Raw genomic sequence first — 20,079 nt, 5'->3', positions numbered from 1 at the left:
TCTCAAACTCCTGGCTTCAGGTGATACACCCACCTCAGCCTCCCAAAGTGCTGAGATTATAGGCATGAGCCACCACACCCGTCATTGATTGCATATATTAAAAGAGTAAAGATCTAAAATTAATCATTAAAGCTTCCACCTTAAGAAAGTACAAAGAAAGGACAAATTAAATTTAAAGTAAGGAAAAGAAAAGAAATAATACAAATTAGAGCATAAATCAATAGAATTGAAAACAGAATTCCAATAGAAAAGATCAATAAAATTGATAAGCCTCCAGTCAGGCTAACTAAGGAACTAAAGAAAGAACAAAATTATTCATATCACAAATGAAAAAGGGACAACACTACAGATCCTGTGGAAATTAAAAAGATAAGCAAGAAATACTATGCACAACTCCATGCCCACAAATTTGATTACCTAGATGAAATAAACCAATTTCTTGAAAAACGCAATCTACCAAAACTCACACAAGTAGAAACAGACAATTCAAATAGGCCTATATCTACTGAAGAAATTGAATCAATAATTAATAAGCTTTCAAAACATCAAGTACCAAGCCCAGATGTGTTCACTTGTGAATCCTCCCAAACATTTAAGAAATATCTTATACCAATTATTTACAATCTCTTCCAGAAGATAGAAAGAAAAGGGAATGCTTTCTAACTCATTTGATGGGTCCAGTATTACCATAATACCAAAACCAGAAAAGGTATGGTTTTGGTATTATGGTAATACTGGACAAATGACAGATCAATATCTCTTATGAAAATAGATGCAATAATCCTCAACAAAATATTAATAAATTAAATCCAACAATGTGTAAAAACAATTATATACCACGACCAAGTTGTATTTATCCCAAGTATGCAAAGGTATTTCAAGCCTCAAAAATCAATTAATGTATTCTATCACATGAATAGACTAAAAAAGAAAAGTCACATGAACATATGAATAAATGCAAAAAAAGCATTTCACACAATCCAACACTCATCCATGGTTAAAAAGAAAAACCTTCAGTAAACTAGGAACAGAGGAGAACTTCCTCAATTGATAAAGAGTACCTACAAAAATCCACAGTCAATTTCAAACTTAATGGAGAGAAACTGGAAGCTTCCCCACTAAGATGAAAAACAAGTCAGGGTTGTCCCCTGTCACCACTGATTTTCAGCATTGTACTAGAAGTACTAGCTAATGCAATAAGACAAGAAGAGAAAGAAAAGGTATACAGATGAGGAAAATAGAAAACATTCTTTGGTCACAGATGACATGATTGTCTATGCAGAATAGCCAAAAGAATCAACACCAAATACCCCTAAATATAATAAGTAATTATAGTAACGTTGCAGGATATGAGGTTAATACACAAAAGTCAATCACTTTTCCACATCCCAGCAATGAACAAGTGTAACTTAAAATTTAAAACATTATTATTATTTACATTGGCACCCCCAAAATTGAAATACTTAGGTATAAATCTAACAAAATATAAACAAGATCTATGTAACAGAAACTATAAATCTCTATTGAGTGAAAGTAAACAATAAATAAATGTAAATATATTTCATGTTCACAAATAGGAAGACTCCATATTGTTGTATTAGTAAGTTCAGGCTACTGTAACAAATTATCATAGACTGGGTGGCTAAAACAACATATATTGCTCACAATTTTGGAGGCTGGGAAGTCCAAGATCAAGGTGTCAGGAGACCCAGCGTCTGATGAGAGCCCACTTTCTGGTTTGCAGATTGATGTCTTCTGCTTGTATCCTCATGTGCTGGAGAGCAGAGACAGGAAGCAATCACTCATGTTTCTTCTTATAAGGGCACTAATCCCACTTCTGAAGGCTCCACCCTCAGATCTAATTACCTCCCAAAGTCTCCACCTTCTAAAATTATCACATTGGGGTTAGGATTTCAACATACAAATTCTGGGGGCACATAACCAATCCAAAAAAATTATCAAGATGTCTGTTCTTCCCAACTTGATCTATAGATTCGGTGCAATCCCAATAAAAATCCAAGTGAGTTATTTTGTAAACATTGACAAAGTGATTCTGAAGTTTATATAGAGAGGCAAAAAACAAAACAAAACAACAACAACAAAAAAAAAACAGAATAGCCACACAATATTGAAAAAGAACGAAGCTGAAGAACTGAAACTACCCAACATCAATACTTTTTGTAAAGCCAACAGTAATCAAGACAGTGTAGAACTGGTAAAAGAATAGAAAAATAGATCAATGGAGCAAAACAGAGAGCCCAGAAATAAGTCCACATAGTCAACTGATCTTTGACAAAGGAACAAAGGAAATACAAGAAAAAAAATTGTCTTCCCAACAAACTGTATTGCTGCAAATGGACATCCACATGCAAACAAATATTAATCCAGACACAGAGCTTACATCCTTCACAAAAGTTAACTCAAAATAGATCACAGACTTAAATGTAAAACACAAAACGATAAAACCCCTAGAGAATAATGTACAAGAATCTTCAATGAGGCATTATTTATAATACTGAAATATTTAAGGCAAACTAAATGAATAAACGTAAGTATTCATAAAGTACTGTACAATGATGAAAATTATGTTAATAATATTGAAAGACATATTTAAATGCTTAAGATATATTAAGTGGAAAATACACATTATAAAAGAATAATTATAGACTGTCCAATTTTAAAAAACAAATATCTGGGGGATCGATCCAATATGGCTGTTTAGGAACAGCTCAGGATTGCAGCTCCCAGTGAAAGCGCAGAGGGTGAGTGGACGCCGCATTTTTTATTGCCCACAGACTAGGAAATTCCCAGGCAGAGGAGCTCCATGGGTTGCCGGCATGGCTGTTTCAGCCAGCGCAGCTGTGCCCATCGGCACAGCTGCTTTGCCTCGCATGGCTGCTTTGTCGGTGCCCAGAGCAGCGGTTCTCCATACAAAATACACCAGTCCGGGTGCCCTTTTGGCTGGCGATTGGAGTCACAGGAAGTCGCCCATTCGTCTGTTTAAAAAGGGGACAGAGCAGGGAACCAGGACAGTAGATTCCAGGGCAAATAAAGCACCACGAATCTCAGTACCGCTGTTTAAGCCAGCGCAGTGGGTCAATGCATGGGAAAAAACACAGACCCCGGTACCTCTTCAACAGGCGACTGCAACACCAACTTAAAAAAAAAAAAAAAAAAAAAAAAGGCTCTGAGACAGGGAGCCAGGCGATCAGGCTCCGCTGGTCCCACCCCACAAAAGAACAACAATCAGAAACTCTCTGGATTGAGAGTTTCACAACAAAGCGCAGATGAACCCGGGATGGTCCAGCTCTGTGGGGGAGGGGCGTCCGCCATTACCGAGGCAGCCAGCCACGACGGAGGTAGTCGACCAATGCTGAGGCAGCCCGCCACGGCAGAGAGACTCCGCCTTAATAGAGGCAGGCCACCATTAGCCAGGCAGTTCTAACTACACCCATATAAACAGGACTGCAGGGAAGTTCACACGGCAGCTGGGCGGAGCCCACAGCAGCACAGCAAAGCCTTTATGGGCAGACAATGACTAGGCTGCCTCCTTGCTGGGCAGGGCAGCTCTCAAGGAAAAAAAAAAGGCAGCAGCATAACGGAAACTCATAAAGCCCTAAATCCCTGGGACAGAGCACCTGGGAACAAAAAGCGGTTTATGAGTTCTTCTGCAGCAGGCCTAAACGTACCTGCCCAGCAGCTTTGAATGAACAAAGGAACTCATAGCTCAGCATTTGAGCTCCTATAAAGAAGAGACTGTCTCCTCAAGCAGCTCCCTGACCCCTGTATATCCAAACAGCCACCTCATAAAGGAGAGATCAGATTGACACTTGGCAGGTATCCTTCTGGGACAAAGATAGGAGAAGAAGAAAACTGGTAACAACTCTTACTGTTCAGCAGCTGCTGCAGGTGATCCCCAGGCAAGCAGGGCCTGGAGTGGACCTCAGCAGAGGGGCCAGACTGTCAGAAGGAAAACCAAGAAACAGAAATAACCTCATCATCAACGAACAGAACGTCCACTCAGAGACCCAATCTGAAAGCCAGCAACTACAAAGATGCCAGGTGGATAAATCCATAAAGATGGGAAGAAACCAGCACAAAAAGGATGAAAACACCCGAAACCAGAACACCTCTCCTCCTACAAGGGATCACAACTCCTCACCAGCAAGGGAACAAGGTTGGAGGGAGAGCGAGTGTGATGAAATGACAGAATCAGACTTCAGAAGGTGGGTAGTAAGAAACTTCTGTGAACTTAAAGAACATGTTCTAACCAAATGCAAAGAAACTAAGAACCTTGAAAAAAGATTTGACGAGATGCTAACAAGAATGGACAAAATAGAAAGGAATATAAGTGAATTGATGGAGCTGAAAAACACAACACGAGAACTTTGGGAAGCATGCACAAGTATCAACAGCCGAATTGACCAAGCAGAAGAAAGGATATCAGAAGTCGAAGATCAACTCAATGAAATAAAACGGGAAGACAAGAATAGAGAAAAAAGGGTAAAAAGGAATGAACAAAGTCTCCAAGATGTGGGATTATGTGAAAAGACCTAATCTACGTTTGATAGGCGTACCTGAAAGCGACGAAGAGAATGAATCCAAGCTGGAAAATACTCTTCAGGATGTTATCCAGGAAAACTTCCCCAACCTAGCAAGGCAGACAAATATTCAAGTCCAGGAAATACAGAGAACACCACAAAGACATTCATCAAGAAGAGCAACCCCAAGGCACATAATCCTCAGATTCACCAGGGTAGAAATGAAGGAGAAAATACTAAGGGCAGCCAGAGAGAAAGGTCGGGTTACCCACACAGGGAAGCCCATCAGACTCACAGCAGATCTCTCAGCAGAAACCCTACAAGCCAGAAGAGAGTGGGGGCCAATATTCAACATTCTTAAAGAAAAGAACATTCAACCCAGAATCTCCTATCCAGCCAAACTAAGCTTCATAAGTGAAGGAAAAATAAAATCCTTTGTGAACATACAAGTACTCAGAGATTTCATCACCACCAGGCCAGCTTTACAAGAGCTCCTGAAAGAGGCTCTACACATATAAAACAATAACCAGCACCAGCCACTCCACAAACATGCCAAATGGTAAAGAGAATCAACACAATGAAGAATCTACATCAATTAATGGGCAAAACAGCCAGCTAGTACCAAAATGGCAGTATCAAATTCACACATAACAATATTAACCCTAAATGTAAATGGACTAAATGCCCCAATCAAAAGACACAGACTGGCAAATTGGATAAAAAGCCAAAACCCATCGGTGTGCTGTTTCCAGGAAACCCATCTCACATGCAAGGATACACAAAGGCTCAAAATAAAGGGATGGAGGAAGATTTACCAAGCAAATGGAGAGCAAAAAAAAGCAGGAGTTGCAATTCTCATCTCTGATAAATTAGACTTCAAAGCAACAAAGATCAAAAGAGACAAAGAAGGACATTACATAATGGTAAAAGGATCAATGCAACAAGAAGAGCTAATGATCCTAAATATATACGCACGAAATACAGGAGCACCCAGATACATAAGGCAGGCTCTTAATGACTTACAAAGAGAGTTAGACTCCCACGCAATTATAGTGGGGGACTTTAACACCCCATTGTCAATATTAGACAGATCAACCAGACAGAAAATTAACAAGGATATCCAGGACTTGAACTCAGACCTAGACCAAGCAAACCTAATAGACATTTACAGAACTCTCCACCCCAAATCCACAGAATATACATTCTTCTCAGCACCACATCACACGTACCCTAAAATTGACCACATAATTTGGAGTAAATCACTCCTCAGCAAATGCAAAAGAACGGAAATCATAACAGTCTCTCAGACCACAGCGCAATCAAGTTAGAACTCAGAACTCAAAAACTAACCCAGAACTGCACAGCTTCACGGAAACTGAACAACTTGCTCTTGAATGTTGACTGGATAAACAATGAAATGAAGACAGAAATAAAGATGTTCTTCCAAACCAACGAGAATGAAGACACAACATACCAGAATCTCTGGGACACATTTAAAGCAGTCTCTAGAGGAAAATATATAGCAATAAGTGCCCACATGACAAGCAAGGAGAGATGAAAAATTGACACCCTATCATCAAAAATGAAAGAGCTAGAGGAGCAACATCAAAAAAACTCAAAGTCCAGCAGAAGACAAGAAATAGCTAAGATCAGAGCAGAACTAAAGGAGATAGAGACACAAAAAAACCCTTCAAAAAATCAATAAATCCAGGAGCTGGTTTTTTGAAAAGATCAACAAAATAGACAGACCACTAGCCAGATTAATAAAAAAGAATAGAGAGAATAACCAAATTGATATAATAAAAAATGATAAAGGGGATATCACCACAGATTCCACAGAAATTCAAGCCATCATCAGAGATTATTACAAACAACTCTATGTACATAAAATAGTAAACCTGGAAGAAATGAATAAATTCCTGGACACTTGCCTCCTCCCAAGCCTAAACCAGGAAGAAGCTGAAACCCTGAACAGACCCATAACAAGGTCTGAAGTTGAGGCAGCAATTAAGAGCTTACCACCCAAAAAAAGCCCAGGTCCAGACGGGTTCACAGCCGAATTCTACCAGACATATAAAGAGGAGCTGGTACCATTCCTTCTGAAACTATTCCAAACAATACAAAAAGAGGGAATTCTTCAAAAATCATTTTATGAGACCAACATCATCCTGATTCCAAAACCCGGCAGAGACTCGACAAGAAAAGAAAACTTCAGACCAATATCCATGATGAACATAGATGCAAAAATCTTCAATAAAATACTGACAAGCGGATTGCAACAGCACATCAAAAAGCTTATCCACCATGATCAAGGAGGCTTCATCCCGGGGATGCAAGGCTGGTTCAACATACACAAGTCTATAAATGTAATTCACCACATAAATAGAACCAAAGACAAAAACCACGATTATCTCAATTGATGCAGAGAATGCCTTTGACAAAATTCAACAGCCCTTTATGCTAAAAACCCTCAATAAGCTAGGTATTGACGGAACGTATCTCAAAATAATAAAAGCTATTTACGACAAACCAACAGCCAATATCATACTGAATGGGCAAAAACTGGAAGCATTCCCCTTGAAATGTGGCACCAGACAAGGATGCCCTCTCTCACCACTGCTATTCCATATAGTATTAGAAGTTCTAGCCAGAGCAATTGGGCAAGAAAAAGAAATAAAGAGTATTCAAATAGGAAAGGAGGAAGTCAAATTGTCTCTATTTGCAGACAAAATGATTGTATATCTAGAAGACCCCATCGTCTCAGCCCAAAATCTCCTGAAACTGATAAGGAACTTCAGCAAAGTCTCAGGATACAAAATCAGTGTGCAAAAATCACATGCATTCCTATACACCAATAACAGACTTAAAGAGAGCCAAATCAAGAACAAACTTCCATTCACAATTGCCACAAAGAGAATAAAATACCTAGGAATACAACTAACAAGGAACGTAAAGGACCTCTTCAAGGAGAACTACAAGCCACTGCTCAACGAAATAAGAGAGGACACAAACAGATGGAGAAACATTCCATGTTTATGGTTAGGAAGAATCAATATCATGAAAATGGCCATACCGCCCAAAGTAATTTACAGATTCAATGCTATCCCCATCAAGCTACCAATGACCTTCTTCAAAGAACTGGAAAAAACCACCTTAAACTTCATATGGAACCAAAAGAGAGCCCGCATAGCCAAGTCAATTCTAAGCAAAAAGAACAAAGCGGGAGGCATCACACTACCGGACTTCAAACTATACTACAAGGCTACAGTAATCAAAACAGCATGGTACTGGTACCAAAGCAGAGATATAGACCAATGGAACAGAACAGAGGTCTCAGAGGCAACACAACAGATCTACAACCATCTGGTCTTTGACAAACCAGACAAAAACAAGCAATGGGGAAAGGATTCCCTGCTTAATAAATGGTGTTGGGAAAACTGGCTAGCCAAGTGCAGAAAGCAGAAACTGGACCCCTTCCTGACACCTTACACTAAAATTAACTCCAGATGGATTAAAGACTTAAACATAAGACCGAACACCATAAAAACCCTAGAAGAAAAATCTAGGCAAAACCATTCAGGACATAGGTGTAGGCAAGGACTTCCATGACCAAAACACCAAAAGCATTGACAACAAAAGCCAAAATAGACAAATGGGACCTAATCAAACTCCACAGCTTCTGCACAGCAAAAGAAACAGTCATTAGAGTGAATCGGCAACCAACAGAATGGGAAAAAATTTTTGCAGTTTACCCATCTGACAAAGGGCTGATATCCAGAATTTACAAAGAACTAAAACAGATTTACAAGAAAACAACTAACAAGCCCATTCAAAAGTGGGCAAAGGATATGAACAGATACTTTATAAAAGATGACATACATGAGGCCAACAAACATATGAAAAAATGCTCATCATCACTGGTCATCAGAGAAATGCAAATCAAAACAACATTGAGATACCATCTCATGCCAGTTAGAATGGCGATCATTAAAAAATCTGGAGACAACAGATGCTGGAGAGGATGTGGAGAAATAGGGACACTTCTGCACTGTTGGTGGGAGTGTAAATTAGTTTAACCATTGTGGAAGACAGTGTGGCGATTCCTCAAGGACCTAGAAACAGAAATTCCATTTGACCCAGCAATCCCATTACTGGGTGTATATCCAAAGGATTACAAATCGTTCTACTATGAGGACACGTGCACACGAATGTTCATTGCAGCACTGTTTACAATAGCAAAGACCTGGAACCAACCCAAATGCCCATCGATGATACACCGGACAGGGAAAATGTGGCACATATACACCATGGAATATGCAGCTATCAAAAACAATGAGTTTGGATCCTTTGTAGGGACATGAATGAACTTGGAAACCATCATTCTTAGCAAACTGACAAGAGCAGAACATCAAACACCGCATGTTCTCACTCATAGGCGGGTGTTGAACAATGAGAACACATGGACACAGGGAGGAGAGCACTACACACTGGGGAGGAGACCACTGTCCCAGCACTTGCCATTAACTAGCGATTAACCTCCAGTTGTTTGGTTGGAAAATGGGGCCTTGATCCCACAGAGAGCTGACTTTATGTGAATACTCCTGGTCTGTCCTCCCTATGCAGCCAGCGCTGGGATCGAAGTGGAGACCGCCGCAGTGTGTGAACGTCGCCTCCCTGGGAGGGCTCAGTGTGTTTATCTTGGGCTGAAGGTGAATTATGATTTAGGGGAATGCCACTTTATAATGTCATTTTCTTCTTTTCACGTAAATTAAGTTCCTGGTGTGCATGGGAATGCATGTGTCTTTATTCCTAAGGGGAGCTGGAGAATTGTCTGGGAAGTGTTCTGCAAATAAAAAGCTCTCCAGAAAAAAAAAAAAAAAATATATATATATATATATATATATATATATATATTATTTTTACAGACCTAGTATCTTTGATCTTTGTAGGAATCATGTTAGAGATTGCAAATGATTTGTATTTTTCTATATTACCTAAATTTAGTAAAATATTATAAACTCTATTTTAGAAAATAATTACATAGGAGAAAATCTAGGTATGACCTTGAGTTTCATAATAACTTGTTAGATACAACACCAAAAGCACAATCCATAAAAGAAAGAATTGATAAGCTGGACTTCATTAAAATTAAAAATGTTTTGTGAAAGGTAGTAACTTCTGGGTTGTCAGATCGTTGACATGGAAAGGGGCGGTAACTCCCAGTTGTTAGAATGAGAAGACAACAAATTGGGAGAAAATATTTGCTAAACAAATACCTGATAAAGAACTGTAATTCCAAATATGCAAATTATACAATGAGCCAAAGACCTTAACAAACACCTCACCAAAGAAAATATACAGATGTCAAACAAGCATACTGCAGAGAGGATTCACATTGTTATGTCATAATGGAAATGCAAATTAAAGCAACAATGACATACCACTACACACCTATTAAACTGGCCAAATCCAGAACACTGACAACAACAAATGCTGATGAGAACACAAACAAACTCACTTATTGCTGGTGGGAATGCAAAATGGTACAACCACTCTGGAAGACAGTTTGGCAGTTTCTGCTAAGTAAATATACTCTCACCATATGATTCAGCAGTGGTTCTCCTTGGTATTTATCCAAAAGAATTGAAAACATGTCTACACAAAAACTTGCATATGAATGCTTACAGCAGTTTTATTCATAAATGACACAACTTGCAAGCAATCAAGATATCCTTCAGTAGGAGAGTAGATGAATAAACTATGGTACTTCTAGACAATAAAATGTTATTCAGCACTAAAAAGAAATAAGCTATCCAAAAAAAAAAGAATAAAAATTGTTCTCTAGTGGGAAAACAAGCATAAAACATAATAATAATAAAAGAAATAAGGTAAGCCATGAAAAGATCTGGAGGAAACTTAAATGCATATTATTAAGTGAAAAAAAGTCAATCTGAAAAGGCTACATACTCTATGATTCCAACTATATAACATCATAGAAAAGCAAAATTATGGAGATAATGAAATGGTCAGTAGTTGCCAGGGGTTTGAAGTAGGGGAGAGAAAGGGATGAACTGGCAGAACACAGAAGTTTTTCAGGGAAGCGAAGCTACTCTGTATGATGCTATAATGGTAAAGTCCAAACCCATAGAATATACTGATACAGGATAGGTGAACCCCAAACTGGGGCTTAGCCCACGAGGGTTCTTGGCTTTGCCCAGGAAAGAATTCAAGGGCAAGCTGGTGATAGGTTAGGAAAAAAACCAGCTTTATTGAAGCAGCAGTGTTACAGCACTGGCAGTGTTACAGCTCTGTGACTGCTCCTACAAAGCAGGGATATTCCATAGGTAGTGTACAGAGGGTAGCAGCTCAGGGAGCTATGCAATCATATTTATATCTACTTTTAATTACATTGTAGACTGAGAAGTGATTTATGCAAAAATTTCTAGGAAAAGGGCAGTAACTTCTGGGTTGTCAAGTCATTGCCATGGAAAGGGGCAGTAAGTAACTCCCAGATGTTGCCATGACAATGGCAAACTAATATGGCATACCAGTGAGCATGTCTTCTGGAAAGCTGCTTTTGCCCAGTCCCTGTTTTAGCTAGTCCCCAATTTGGTCCAGTCTCCAAACCTCTCCTCTGGAGTCAAGTCCCACCTTCTACTTCCATACAACACCAAGAATAAACCCTAAAGTAAATTCCAAACTTTGTGTGATAATGAGGTAACAATATAGCTTCTTCAGTTGTAGCAAATGTACCACTCTGGTGGGGGTTGTTAATGATGGGGGAGGCTGTGCACGTCGATGGGGGCAGGCGGGCGTATGGGAAATTGACCATCTGCTCAATTTCGCTGTGAATCTAAAACTGCTCTAAAAAATAAAGTCTATTTTCTGAAAAGAGGCAGTGAGTGTGATGAAAGTGAATGTGGCTAGAAAAGAGCAACTGAGCGGTTTCCTTCCTTGCAGTGATTGGCTGTACCATTGTCCGTATCCTGGTTGTCATAGTGTGCCGTATTTTTACAAGATGTACTCATTGGAGGAAACTGGGTAAAATGTACACAAGGGCTCTTTGTATTATTTCTTACAACAGTATTTGAATCTAAAATTATGTCAAAATGAAAATTTTAATTTAAAAAAAGGAATGGACTACTAATGCTATGAATACGCTTAATGTGAGTGAATCTCTAAATCATCACGCTGAGTGAAAGAAGCCAAGCACAAAACAATACATAATGGATGATTCCGTTTTCATAAAATGCAACTTATTTAAGTTTTGGAAAATACAAACCATTTACAATGACAAAAAAAAAAAAAAAAAAAAAAGACAGTGGTTGTGTGGGCCCGGGGGTAAGGTGGAATGGAATGCAAAGAGGCAAAAAAATAATCCAAGCAGTTTTGTATGCTTTAAATAGCTGTGGTTTATGTCACAGAAATTATTTCTCAATAAAGTTGATAAGCAAAAGAAATAACTTCATGGTCCAGAAACTAAGGTCTGCAGGTAATGACATTATATATAACTGTAAAGCCCTCAGCCCAGTCAGAGAGAACTTGTTATGGTTCACCGGTATTCCGCAGAAGCTTTAAGAGGCAATAAAGTAATTAATCAACAAACTTTTTTTATTTTTATTTTAATTTTTAGTTCTGGGGCACACAAGAAGGACATTCAGGTTTGTTATATAGTTAGACATGCAATTTAAGTATTGATAGGTGGTTTGCTGCACCTATCGACCCATCACCTAGGTATGAAGCTCAGCATGCATTAATTATTTTTCCCAATGCTCTCCCTCCCCAAAAGCAACACCCCCAGCAGGGCCAAGTATGTGTTGTTCCCCTCCCTGTGTCCATGTGTTCTGACCGTTCAGCTCCCACTTATAAGTGAGAACATGCAGGGTTTGGTTTTCTGTTCCTGAATTAGTTTGCTGAGGGTAATAGCTTCCAACTTCATCCATGTCCCTGCAAAGGACATGATCTCATTCCTTTTTATGGCTACATAGTATTTCAGGTGTATATGTACCACATTTTCTTTATCCAGTCTTTTATTGATGGGCATTTGAGTTGGTTCCACATCTTTGCTATTGTGAATAGTGTCGCAGTGAACATACGTGTACACATATCTTTGTAATAAAATAATTTATATTCCTTTGGGTATGTACCCAGTAGCGGGATTACTGGGTCAAATAATATTTCTGGTTGTAGATGTTAGAGGAATCTCCACACTGTCTTTCACGATGGTTGAATTTCACTTCCACCAACAGTGTAAAGCACTCCTATTTATCTCTGACAAACATTTTAAAATTCCCTTTACATACAAAAAACACACATGGAGCTCTATACAGTAAAGAATACAGCACAGTCCTTGGAGACATGTAAACCATCTGATTGGAGAGACGCAGCACACGTGAGGAATGGAGACTCTGCCAGACAGGGAACAAGTATGACCCCAAAACCAGCCAGGGAGGAGAGAGAAGCAGGAGCAGGAGCCCAGAGGCAGGCCCAGGGAGGACAGGAGAAGTGAGCTAGAGGTGGTTGCCATTTGCAGACAGAAAAGTAAAAAGTGAAGATTCCTCCTTCCCGTTAATATGAGGATCATCACATGTGCCATCCTCACCTCTACCTAAAACATCAGTCGTATGTGCTTCCTCCTTCAGCCCATACCCAGTCAGATATGGAGTCCTGGAAGATCCCCCCATTCTGACGTCTCTGGCACCTCTCTCATTCTTCCTCTTCTCACTGCCACTTCCCCAGATCATAGCCTTGTTGTGTGCCTGAACCATGGCAGAGTCTCCTACCCTGTCTCCTTAGCACTAGGTCCTCACGTTTCTGTGCATAATGACGGTTTTAGGTTGGGCTTCCTAGAAGCAGAACCTAAGGTAGTGATTCTGGCTCAAGTGATTTACTGGAGAATACCCTTAAAGAAGGGAGATAAGAAAAGAAGGGACTGTGTGGAAGAGGAAAAAATCTAAGCCAAACTGTGGTCTGAATTTGATCCATCAGGTAAGTTCAGGGGCACTAATTGTACCAAAACTGGTCCCACTTTGAGATCAGGTAAATTACCTTCCTGTGACTATCAGCCATCATTGACTGGGTGGTCGGTTGGGGGTGAGACATGGCATTTATCAGGCAGGGCAGCTCAATGTGTCCAATAACAATGTTTTGTTTTGTTTGTTTTAAAGGACAACTCTGAGCCATTTGCAGCAAAAACTCACAGCAGCTGGGAGGTGGAGACACCAACATAAAAAAGGGATTTGGGAAGGACACCAACAACATCCACTACAATGACCCTCCCAACAAACATATCTGATTGTATCACATCTTTGATAAAAACTGTCAGATGATTCCAACTGCACTGAGCTGGGGTAGGAGGTGCATAGGCCAAATTCTCTCCATCTAAATGTAAGACCACCAGACAATCAGATCCAAGTCAAATCAACTTTCCTAATGTCTCTCTGCCCCTCCCACTTACTCCTTCTTTCCTTCTCATCCACAGGGATGAAGCAGGCTACTGAGTAGAAGCAATCATCCAGATAATTCCCTTTCCTAATTCATTTATTTTAGAGTGTTAGAGGTAGCATGTTCCAGATTGCCTGTTATGGGTTGATCAAACAAAGCTGACAAGAGCGTCCCCTCCTCTGTCACTTTGGCTCTGAAGATGCTGTCACTGAGGCCCTGTTTTCTTGCCTCCAGCTCTGAGGAGCTTGGAGAAGGTGACCTGGCACGTGAGTAGACTGTCAGGCTGCCAAGCGTGAGATCCCAGCCCAATGCTCTTTTATCCCACGTTTAATTGGGCTTTTTCATGATCACAGTCTTCTTAGCAGAGTGAGAGTTAATGCAGTCTGTGGAAATTAGAAGGTGCTGTCAGTTCTGTCTCTGGGGGTCTCAGGACCATGTCAACATGCTAATCTCAGACAAAGCCACAGCCTCAAATGGGGATGTCAGACTAGAAACAGAGACAGGGTCAACCAAGCAGAGCTACCATAAAGACGACAGCATATACACACAAAAGTGTCTGTGCCCTGTGTCAGGAGGAAAGACCTATCCCCAGGGAGTGACAGAGTGGGCCACTTGGCCCAGCACCCCTAGTATCAGATGCCCACTGCCCAAACTGTAACAAGCACAGCTTCCCTTTCATAGAGTGTGTTTCATGAATTCTTATGCCACACCATGCCGACAGTATTGTTATCTCCATTCACAGGACACAAACCTGAGACTTGAAGAGATGAAGTCTCCTGCCCAAAGCTGCATCCATAGGAGCTGGAGAGATGAAGCCCCCTGCCAGGCTCCACAGGACCTAAGATTCAAATTCAAACCCATTTTTCCCTCCTAAACACTAAACTCCAGAGAAAAGAAAACATGACAGAAGATACAGGAAGACCTAGATGAGAAAGACTAGGTTTATGTGGTTCTCCTTAGCTCCGGTGAGAAAGCATTGAAACAGTTTGGATGCCGCCATTCCTGCCCTTTCCATGTTGTTCTTCAGGAAGGGTAGAAGAGAAAGGGGCCTCTTTGTGGAGCTTCAGGGTACAGAGAAGGAAGTTCAGAAGGGGGCCATAGAGGGCAAAATGTACCTTGTGATATTATTCATAGGGTGGAAAACAGCAGAGCCGAGCAGATAGGCTGGCTAGCAGAAGAAATGCAGGGAGCCAAGAGGGGGTGCCAGGTGGAAAGGAGCTTTGAAAGAAAGGCAGGAGTCTGATGGCATCCAGAATCTTTGAAGGGGGAGACATTTACCACTGTTATTTTTCCGTCACTTAGCACAGTACGTAGTATCCAGAATACAGTATAAATGAACACATTAACAGAAAGTGTTGGAAATATAGATAAAGGCATGGCAGCCATAAGTCATCCTGCTCAGAGCCAAACTCACTTATTACACCACTGACAGGAGAAAATTCTACTCCAAACAGGGCAGAATCAGGCTGTCACTCCCCGAAACCATCAGGGCTGTTCTCAGTCAGAGCCTAGGCCAGCTGCTGGGCGTCCAGTAGGCTGGCTCCTACCTCCCTTAATGAGGTGTGATTGCTAAAGGGAAGCAGCTAATTGCATAATGTTTTATGAATCCTTTCTCCATGAAATATTAATTGTGAGGCTTCACAAATACAAAGATCTGTCTGCTTTTTAATGGCGTGGGCTGTGGTCTCTCCAAATGAATAGTTGAGAGTTTCCTGTTGAGGGACCAAGATGACAAGCATGATACCAGATCTTGTCAAAGGAAGAGAAGCTGACAGCCCAAAATACACCAGCATGTCAAAAATGTCTCCCTCAGTTGGCTGCTCTGCCCAGAAGTCAGGAATATATACATCAAATGTTTTATTTTATCCAACTATACCTGTGATTCTCAAACTTTAATGTACTTATGAATCACCAGGGGATTCTGTTCAAATGCAGATGCTAACTCAGCAGGTCTGGGCGGAGGGCACAGATTCTGCTTTTCTGACAAGCCAAGGCCACACTAGCAGTAGCAAGAAAATCTGCCTTGTGGGATCCCCTGCTCTCCTTTGTGGTTCTGTAAACATGATCTTTGTCCTATAGTTAGAAAGTTCATAACTTTCTAACGCTTTCAGGTTCTACTCCTTCAGGAAGTCAAAGCTTGTTCCTGTTCATTACTGTTTGGAACAATTCTTCTTCTCTAGTGCAGGCTAGAGCTGCCTTTTAGATTAAGGAGGGACTTTGTAGTCTTGTCCTGAGATATACCCCCTACCCTAAGTGCATTTTCTCATTAGGGGTTTGGGGACAGGGAAGAGAAATGGGGAAGGTGAAGGCTTGTGATCAAAAATCTTAAACAGAAAAACAATAGAAATAACATGTTTTCCAGGATCAGCCTTTCTCAAATTGATAAGGGGAAACACGTTGGTCTTAGGGAATGCTCAACTTGCCTGGGAGCCTTCCCTTTACTCGGTGCTTTCACCCTGCTCCTCCCAGCAGAGGCTGCCCTGCACCAAACCCCCACAGAGCCACCAGATGGTCACAAGGGTGTATTCTGCACAACTTTGGAGTACCATGGTCTGAATCAACATAGCAGCCCTGCTTCACCCTCCTGGTGAAGCCTATGCTCCCCTAACACTCACCCTTGTAAAAACCAAAGAGCAAAATTAGTAACAGAATAAGAGCACTAAACTGTATTTCTCAGCTCAGGTTTTGCACGCATAAAAAACAGCAGACACTTCAGCCTCCCTTCACAGCACCCAGCAAGGGTGTCTCACGCATGTGGATGAATAGTCTTCTCAGTCCGCCAGAGTCAGTCGTGTTGTTCCTCTCTGTTGTTCCCACAGTGCTCCCTGCAAACACAGAGCACAGCAGTCCCCCGCGTTCACTGGAACTGCAATGGAGGTTTTGACTGACACTGTAACCCGGGCACAGACCTGCCAGGAAGAGGTCAAAGGACAATCAAGAGTGCAGATCCTGGGGTATTCCTCAATCACTTCAACCAGAAATTTCTTCTCAAAAGATGCAATGCTTTCCGTGTGTGTGTGTGTGTGTGTGTCCATGTACGTATATATTATATACATACACAGTTCACCCTTGAACAACATGGGTTCAAATTGCATGGGTCCACTTATACTCGAATATTTTTTAACAAGTTACACTTGTGCGCCCGCCTATCCTGCCTCCCCTTCCACTTCCTCATCTCTTCATCAACAAAATATGTGTTGACTGTTCTTTGTGGTTTGTTTGTTTTTGTTTTTGTGAGACAGAGTCTCACTCTGTCACCTAGACTGGAGTGCAGTGGCGCCATCTCAGCTCACTGCAATCTCCACCTCCCAGGTTCAAGAGATTCTCCTGCTTCAACCTCCCAAGTAGCTAGGACTACAGGTGCACACCACCACTCCCAACTAGTTTTTGTATTTTTAGTAGAGACAGGGTTTTGCCATGTTGGCCAGGCTGGTCTTGAACTCCTGAGCTCAAGTGATCTGCCCACCTCAGCCTCCCAAAGTGGTGGGATTACAAGTGTGAGCCACCATGCCCAGCTGTTAATTGACTGTTGATGTTATCAGTAAGGCTTCTGGTCAACAGTAGGCAATTAGTAGCTGAGCTTTGGGGGAGTCAAAACAGATTTTCAACAGTGCAGGGCATTGGTACCCCTAATTCCCACATACTTCAAGGATCAACTGTATATGTATGCCCACACAGACATATATACATATATATTTGGTTAATGTTCATCTCCATGACTAGATGGCAAACTCTAAAAGAGCAAGACTACTTTTCTTTGGTACATTATTGTTATTCAGCACCAAGCACATTGCCTGACACAGGACAGGTGCTTAACCAATTCTTGAGTGAATAAACAGACAAGTGAATTTGTTGAATAAGTAACTTTCCACATTCAGCAAGTCTCACCTACTCTGAACCTCTGTTTTTCCTTAACCAGAAAGAGATCAGAGTTTCTACTTCAGATGGTTGCCAGGAAGCTAACTTCTGTCTATAAAAATGTCTAGCATGAGACTTTGTACTGAGTAGACTTTCAAAAAATATTTGTTTTCCTGTTATCTATATAATGATAGTAAAGTGACATTAATTGCAAATCTTACATATTGTTTATTAAATGCTGACTAGAACCAAAACAAGCAGTACTTTCTCTTAGTCTGCACAATTCAGCAAGTGTCACCTCCTCTGCGATGCCTTCCCCAGCCACTGCCCCATTCTTAGGCACCATTATTTTCACATCCTCAGTGATACCTGGGAGCTTGATGAGCACCTCTGCTACAGCACTTACCTATACCCAGATCTTCATGACTAGGAACTCCCTGAGGACAGGGCCTTGCCCTTTGTATCTCTGCAGGCCCCATAACTTGAGTAAATGAATGGATGACTAGATAAATAGTCTCATGCCTCTTCTCTGCTCTCTTTTCTACTAACTTTTCAGGTTGAGAAACATGCTTACTCATTTTGAGTGAGGGTTTTGATATCCTACAGTCCTGAACTTGAACCTAGGACCAAATCATTCCTATTTAAGTGACTTTAGACAGTTTCTTAACCACTCTACACCACCACTTTCTTATATGTAATGTGGGATGAATAACACCTCTTAGAGAGGCTTGGGAAATTCAGTTTGATAATGGATAAGTGGTAAAAAACAATGTTGGTCACTTACTAAATACTCCATCATATGTAAAAACAATATTTTTACCTCAAATACTAATGCATACTAAGATGTGAATGGTAACTGAGTTGTCATTTTGCTTTTACTCCCAGAGTATTTATGAAGTTCACCTAAGCTATCCTGATGTGTTTATCCTGAATTAAATGTTTGCCTTAATCTTTAAAAATAACCCAAGAATAGTAAAATTAAAGACATTTAAAGTATTTTGGAACTCAGTGACCTTGGGGAAACATTCATGAATGTCACTAACACTTTTTATGCTGCCGATAGTGTTAATGTACCCCTCCACAAGTGTTGTGAAAGCCCATACTTCACCAGCACAGAAGGAGTTGAGCAGGGCTGAAGGATGGATACAAAGATTCAGGCAATGGGATTCTCACCTTCAAGGATGTTTAAGGGAAAATATAAGACCACCACCAATAGAGTCATTTCACATCCCAGGCATACTGACCCAGCCACTTGCCTAGCCACTTCCCCCTCTGAGCTCCCACAGTGCTAGTACATACATCAATTACAGCATATGTTTAAAATTAATTTTTAAAATGAATTAGCCAGCCTGGTGAGGTGGCTCATGCCTGTAATTCCAGCACTTTGGGAGGCTGAGACAAGCAGATCACCTGAGGTCAGGAGTTTGAGACCAGCCTGGCCAACATGGTGAAACCCCTAGTCTCTACTAAAAATACAAAAATTAACCGGGTGTGGTCCCAGCTATCTGGGAGGCTGAGGCAGGAGAATTGCTTGAACCTAGAAGGCAAAGGTTGCAGTGAGCCAATGTCATGCCATTGCACTCCAGCCTGGGCAACAAGAGCAAAACTCCATCTCAAAAAAAAAAAAAGGAAAAGAAAAAGAAACTGTATTAGCCTACACTTATCTTAGCACTTACCCGGTGCCAAGCACTATTCTAAAAACTTCAAATGTTTTAACTCTTTAACCTTTTCACCAATTAATATATTATGAATATACTTTATTTTATAGATGGGAGAACTGCAGCACAGAGAGATTAGGTAGCTTCCCAAGACTGCACAGTTAGCAAATGATACTGTCAGGATGCAAGCGCTCACCACTGCACCATCCTGCCTTGCCTACACAGCTGTGACTCCTGATCAATGTTGATGACAATGGTGATGATAATATTAATAACACATAACAAACTCCTCATAGGCAACAAGTCTTAATGGAGACTTTTAGATGTTCTCAGCATTGAAAAGATAATGATGTCTCCATCTCCAGCCATCATTAAAATTAAAAATGACAGTACTTAATGAAAATAAATCACAAACATTTCATGTATACTGAAATTAAAATCGCTTTTCTCCAGATGCTATGATTGCAAAATTCTGGAGGAGTTTCTCCAAGCTGAATCTTTTGCAACATTTTCCACACTACTGTTTGGCTAATGACCTAAATATTTGTTTTATCTAAGATGCCTCTCATCCCTGAGGA

The 20,079-nt window shown here is 40.7% G+C and overlaps 1 pseudogene; it reads left to right on the top strand.

Moving 5' to 3' along the window:
• The first annotated feature begins 2,837 nt into the window (after nt 1–2,837).
• LOC116537871 overlaps nt 2,838–20,079 on the top strand; it is a 95,238-nt pseudogene continuing 77,996 nt past the window's right edge.

The sequence above is a fragment of the Sapajus apella genome, unplaced genomic scaffold (assembly GCF_009761245.1).
Source record: "Sapajus apella isolate SASKATOON/1434 unplaced genomic scaffold, GSC_monkey_1.0 scaffold4, whole genome shotgun sequence".
NCBI classification, from domain to species: domain Eukaryota; kingdom Metazoa; phylum Chordata; class Mammalia; order Primates; family Cebidae; genus Sapajus; species Sapajus apella.
The sequence above is the reverse complement of the archived record's forward strand: the minus strand, read 5'-3'. Positions and strand labels throughout refer to the sequence as shown.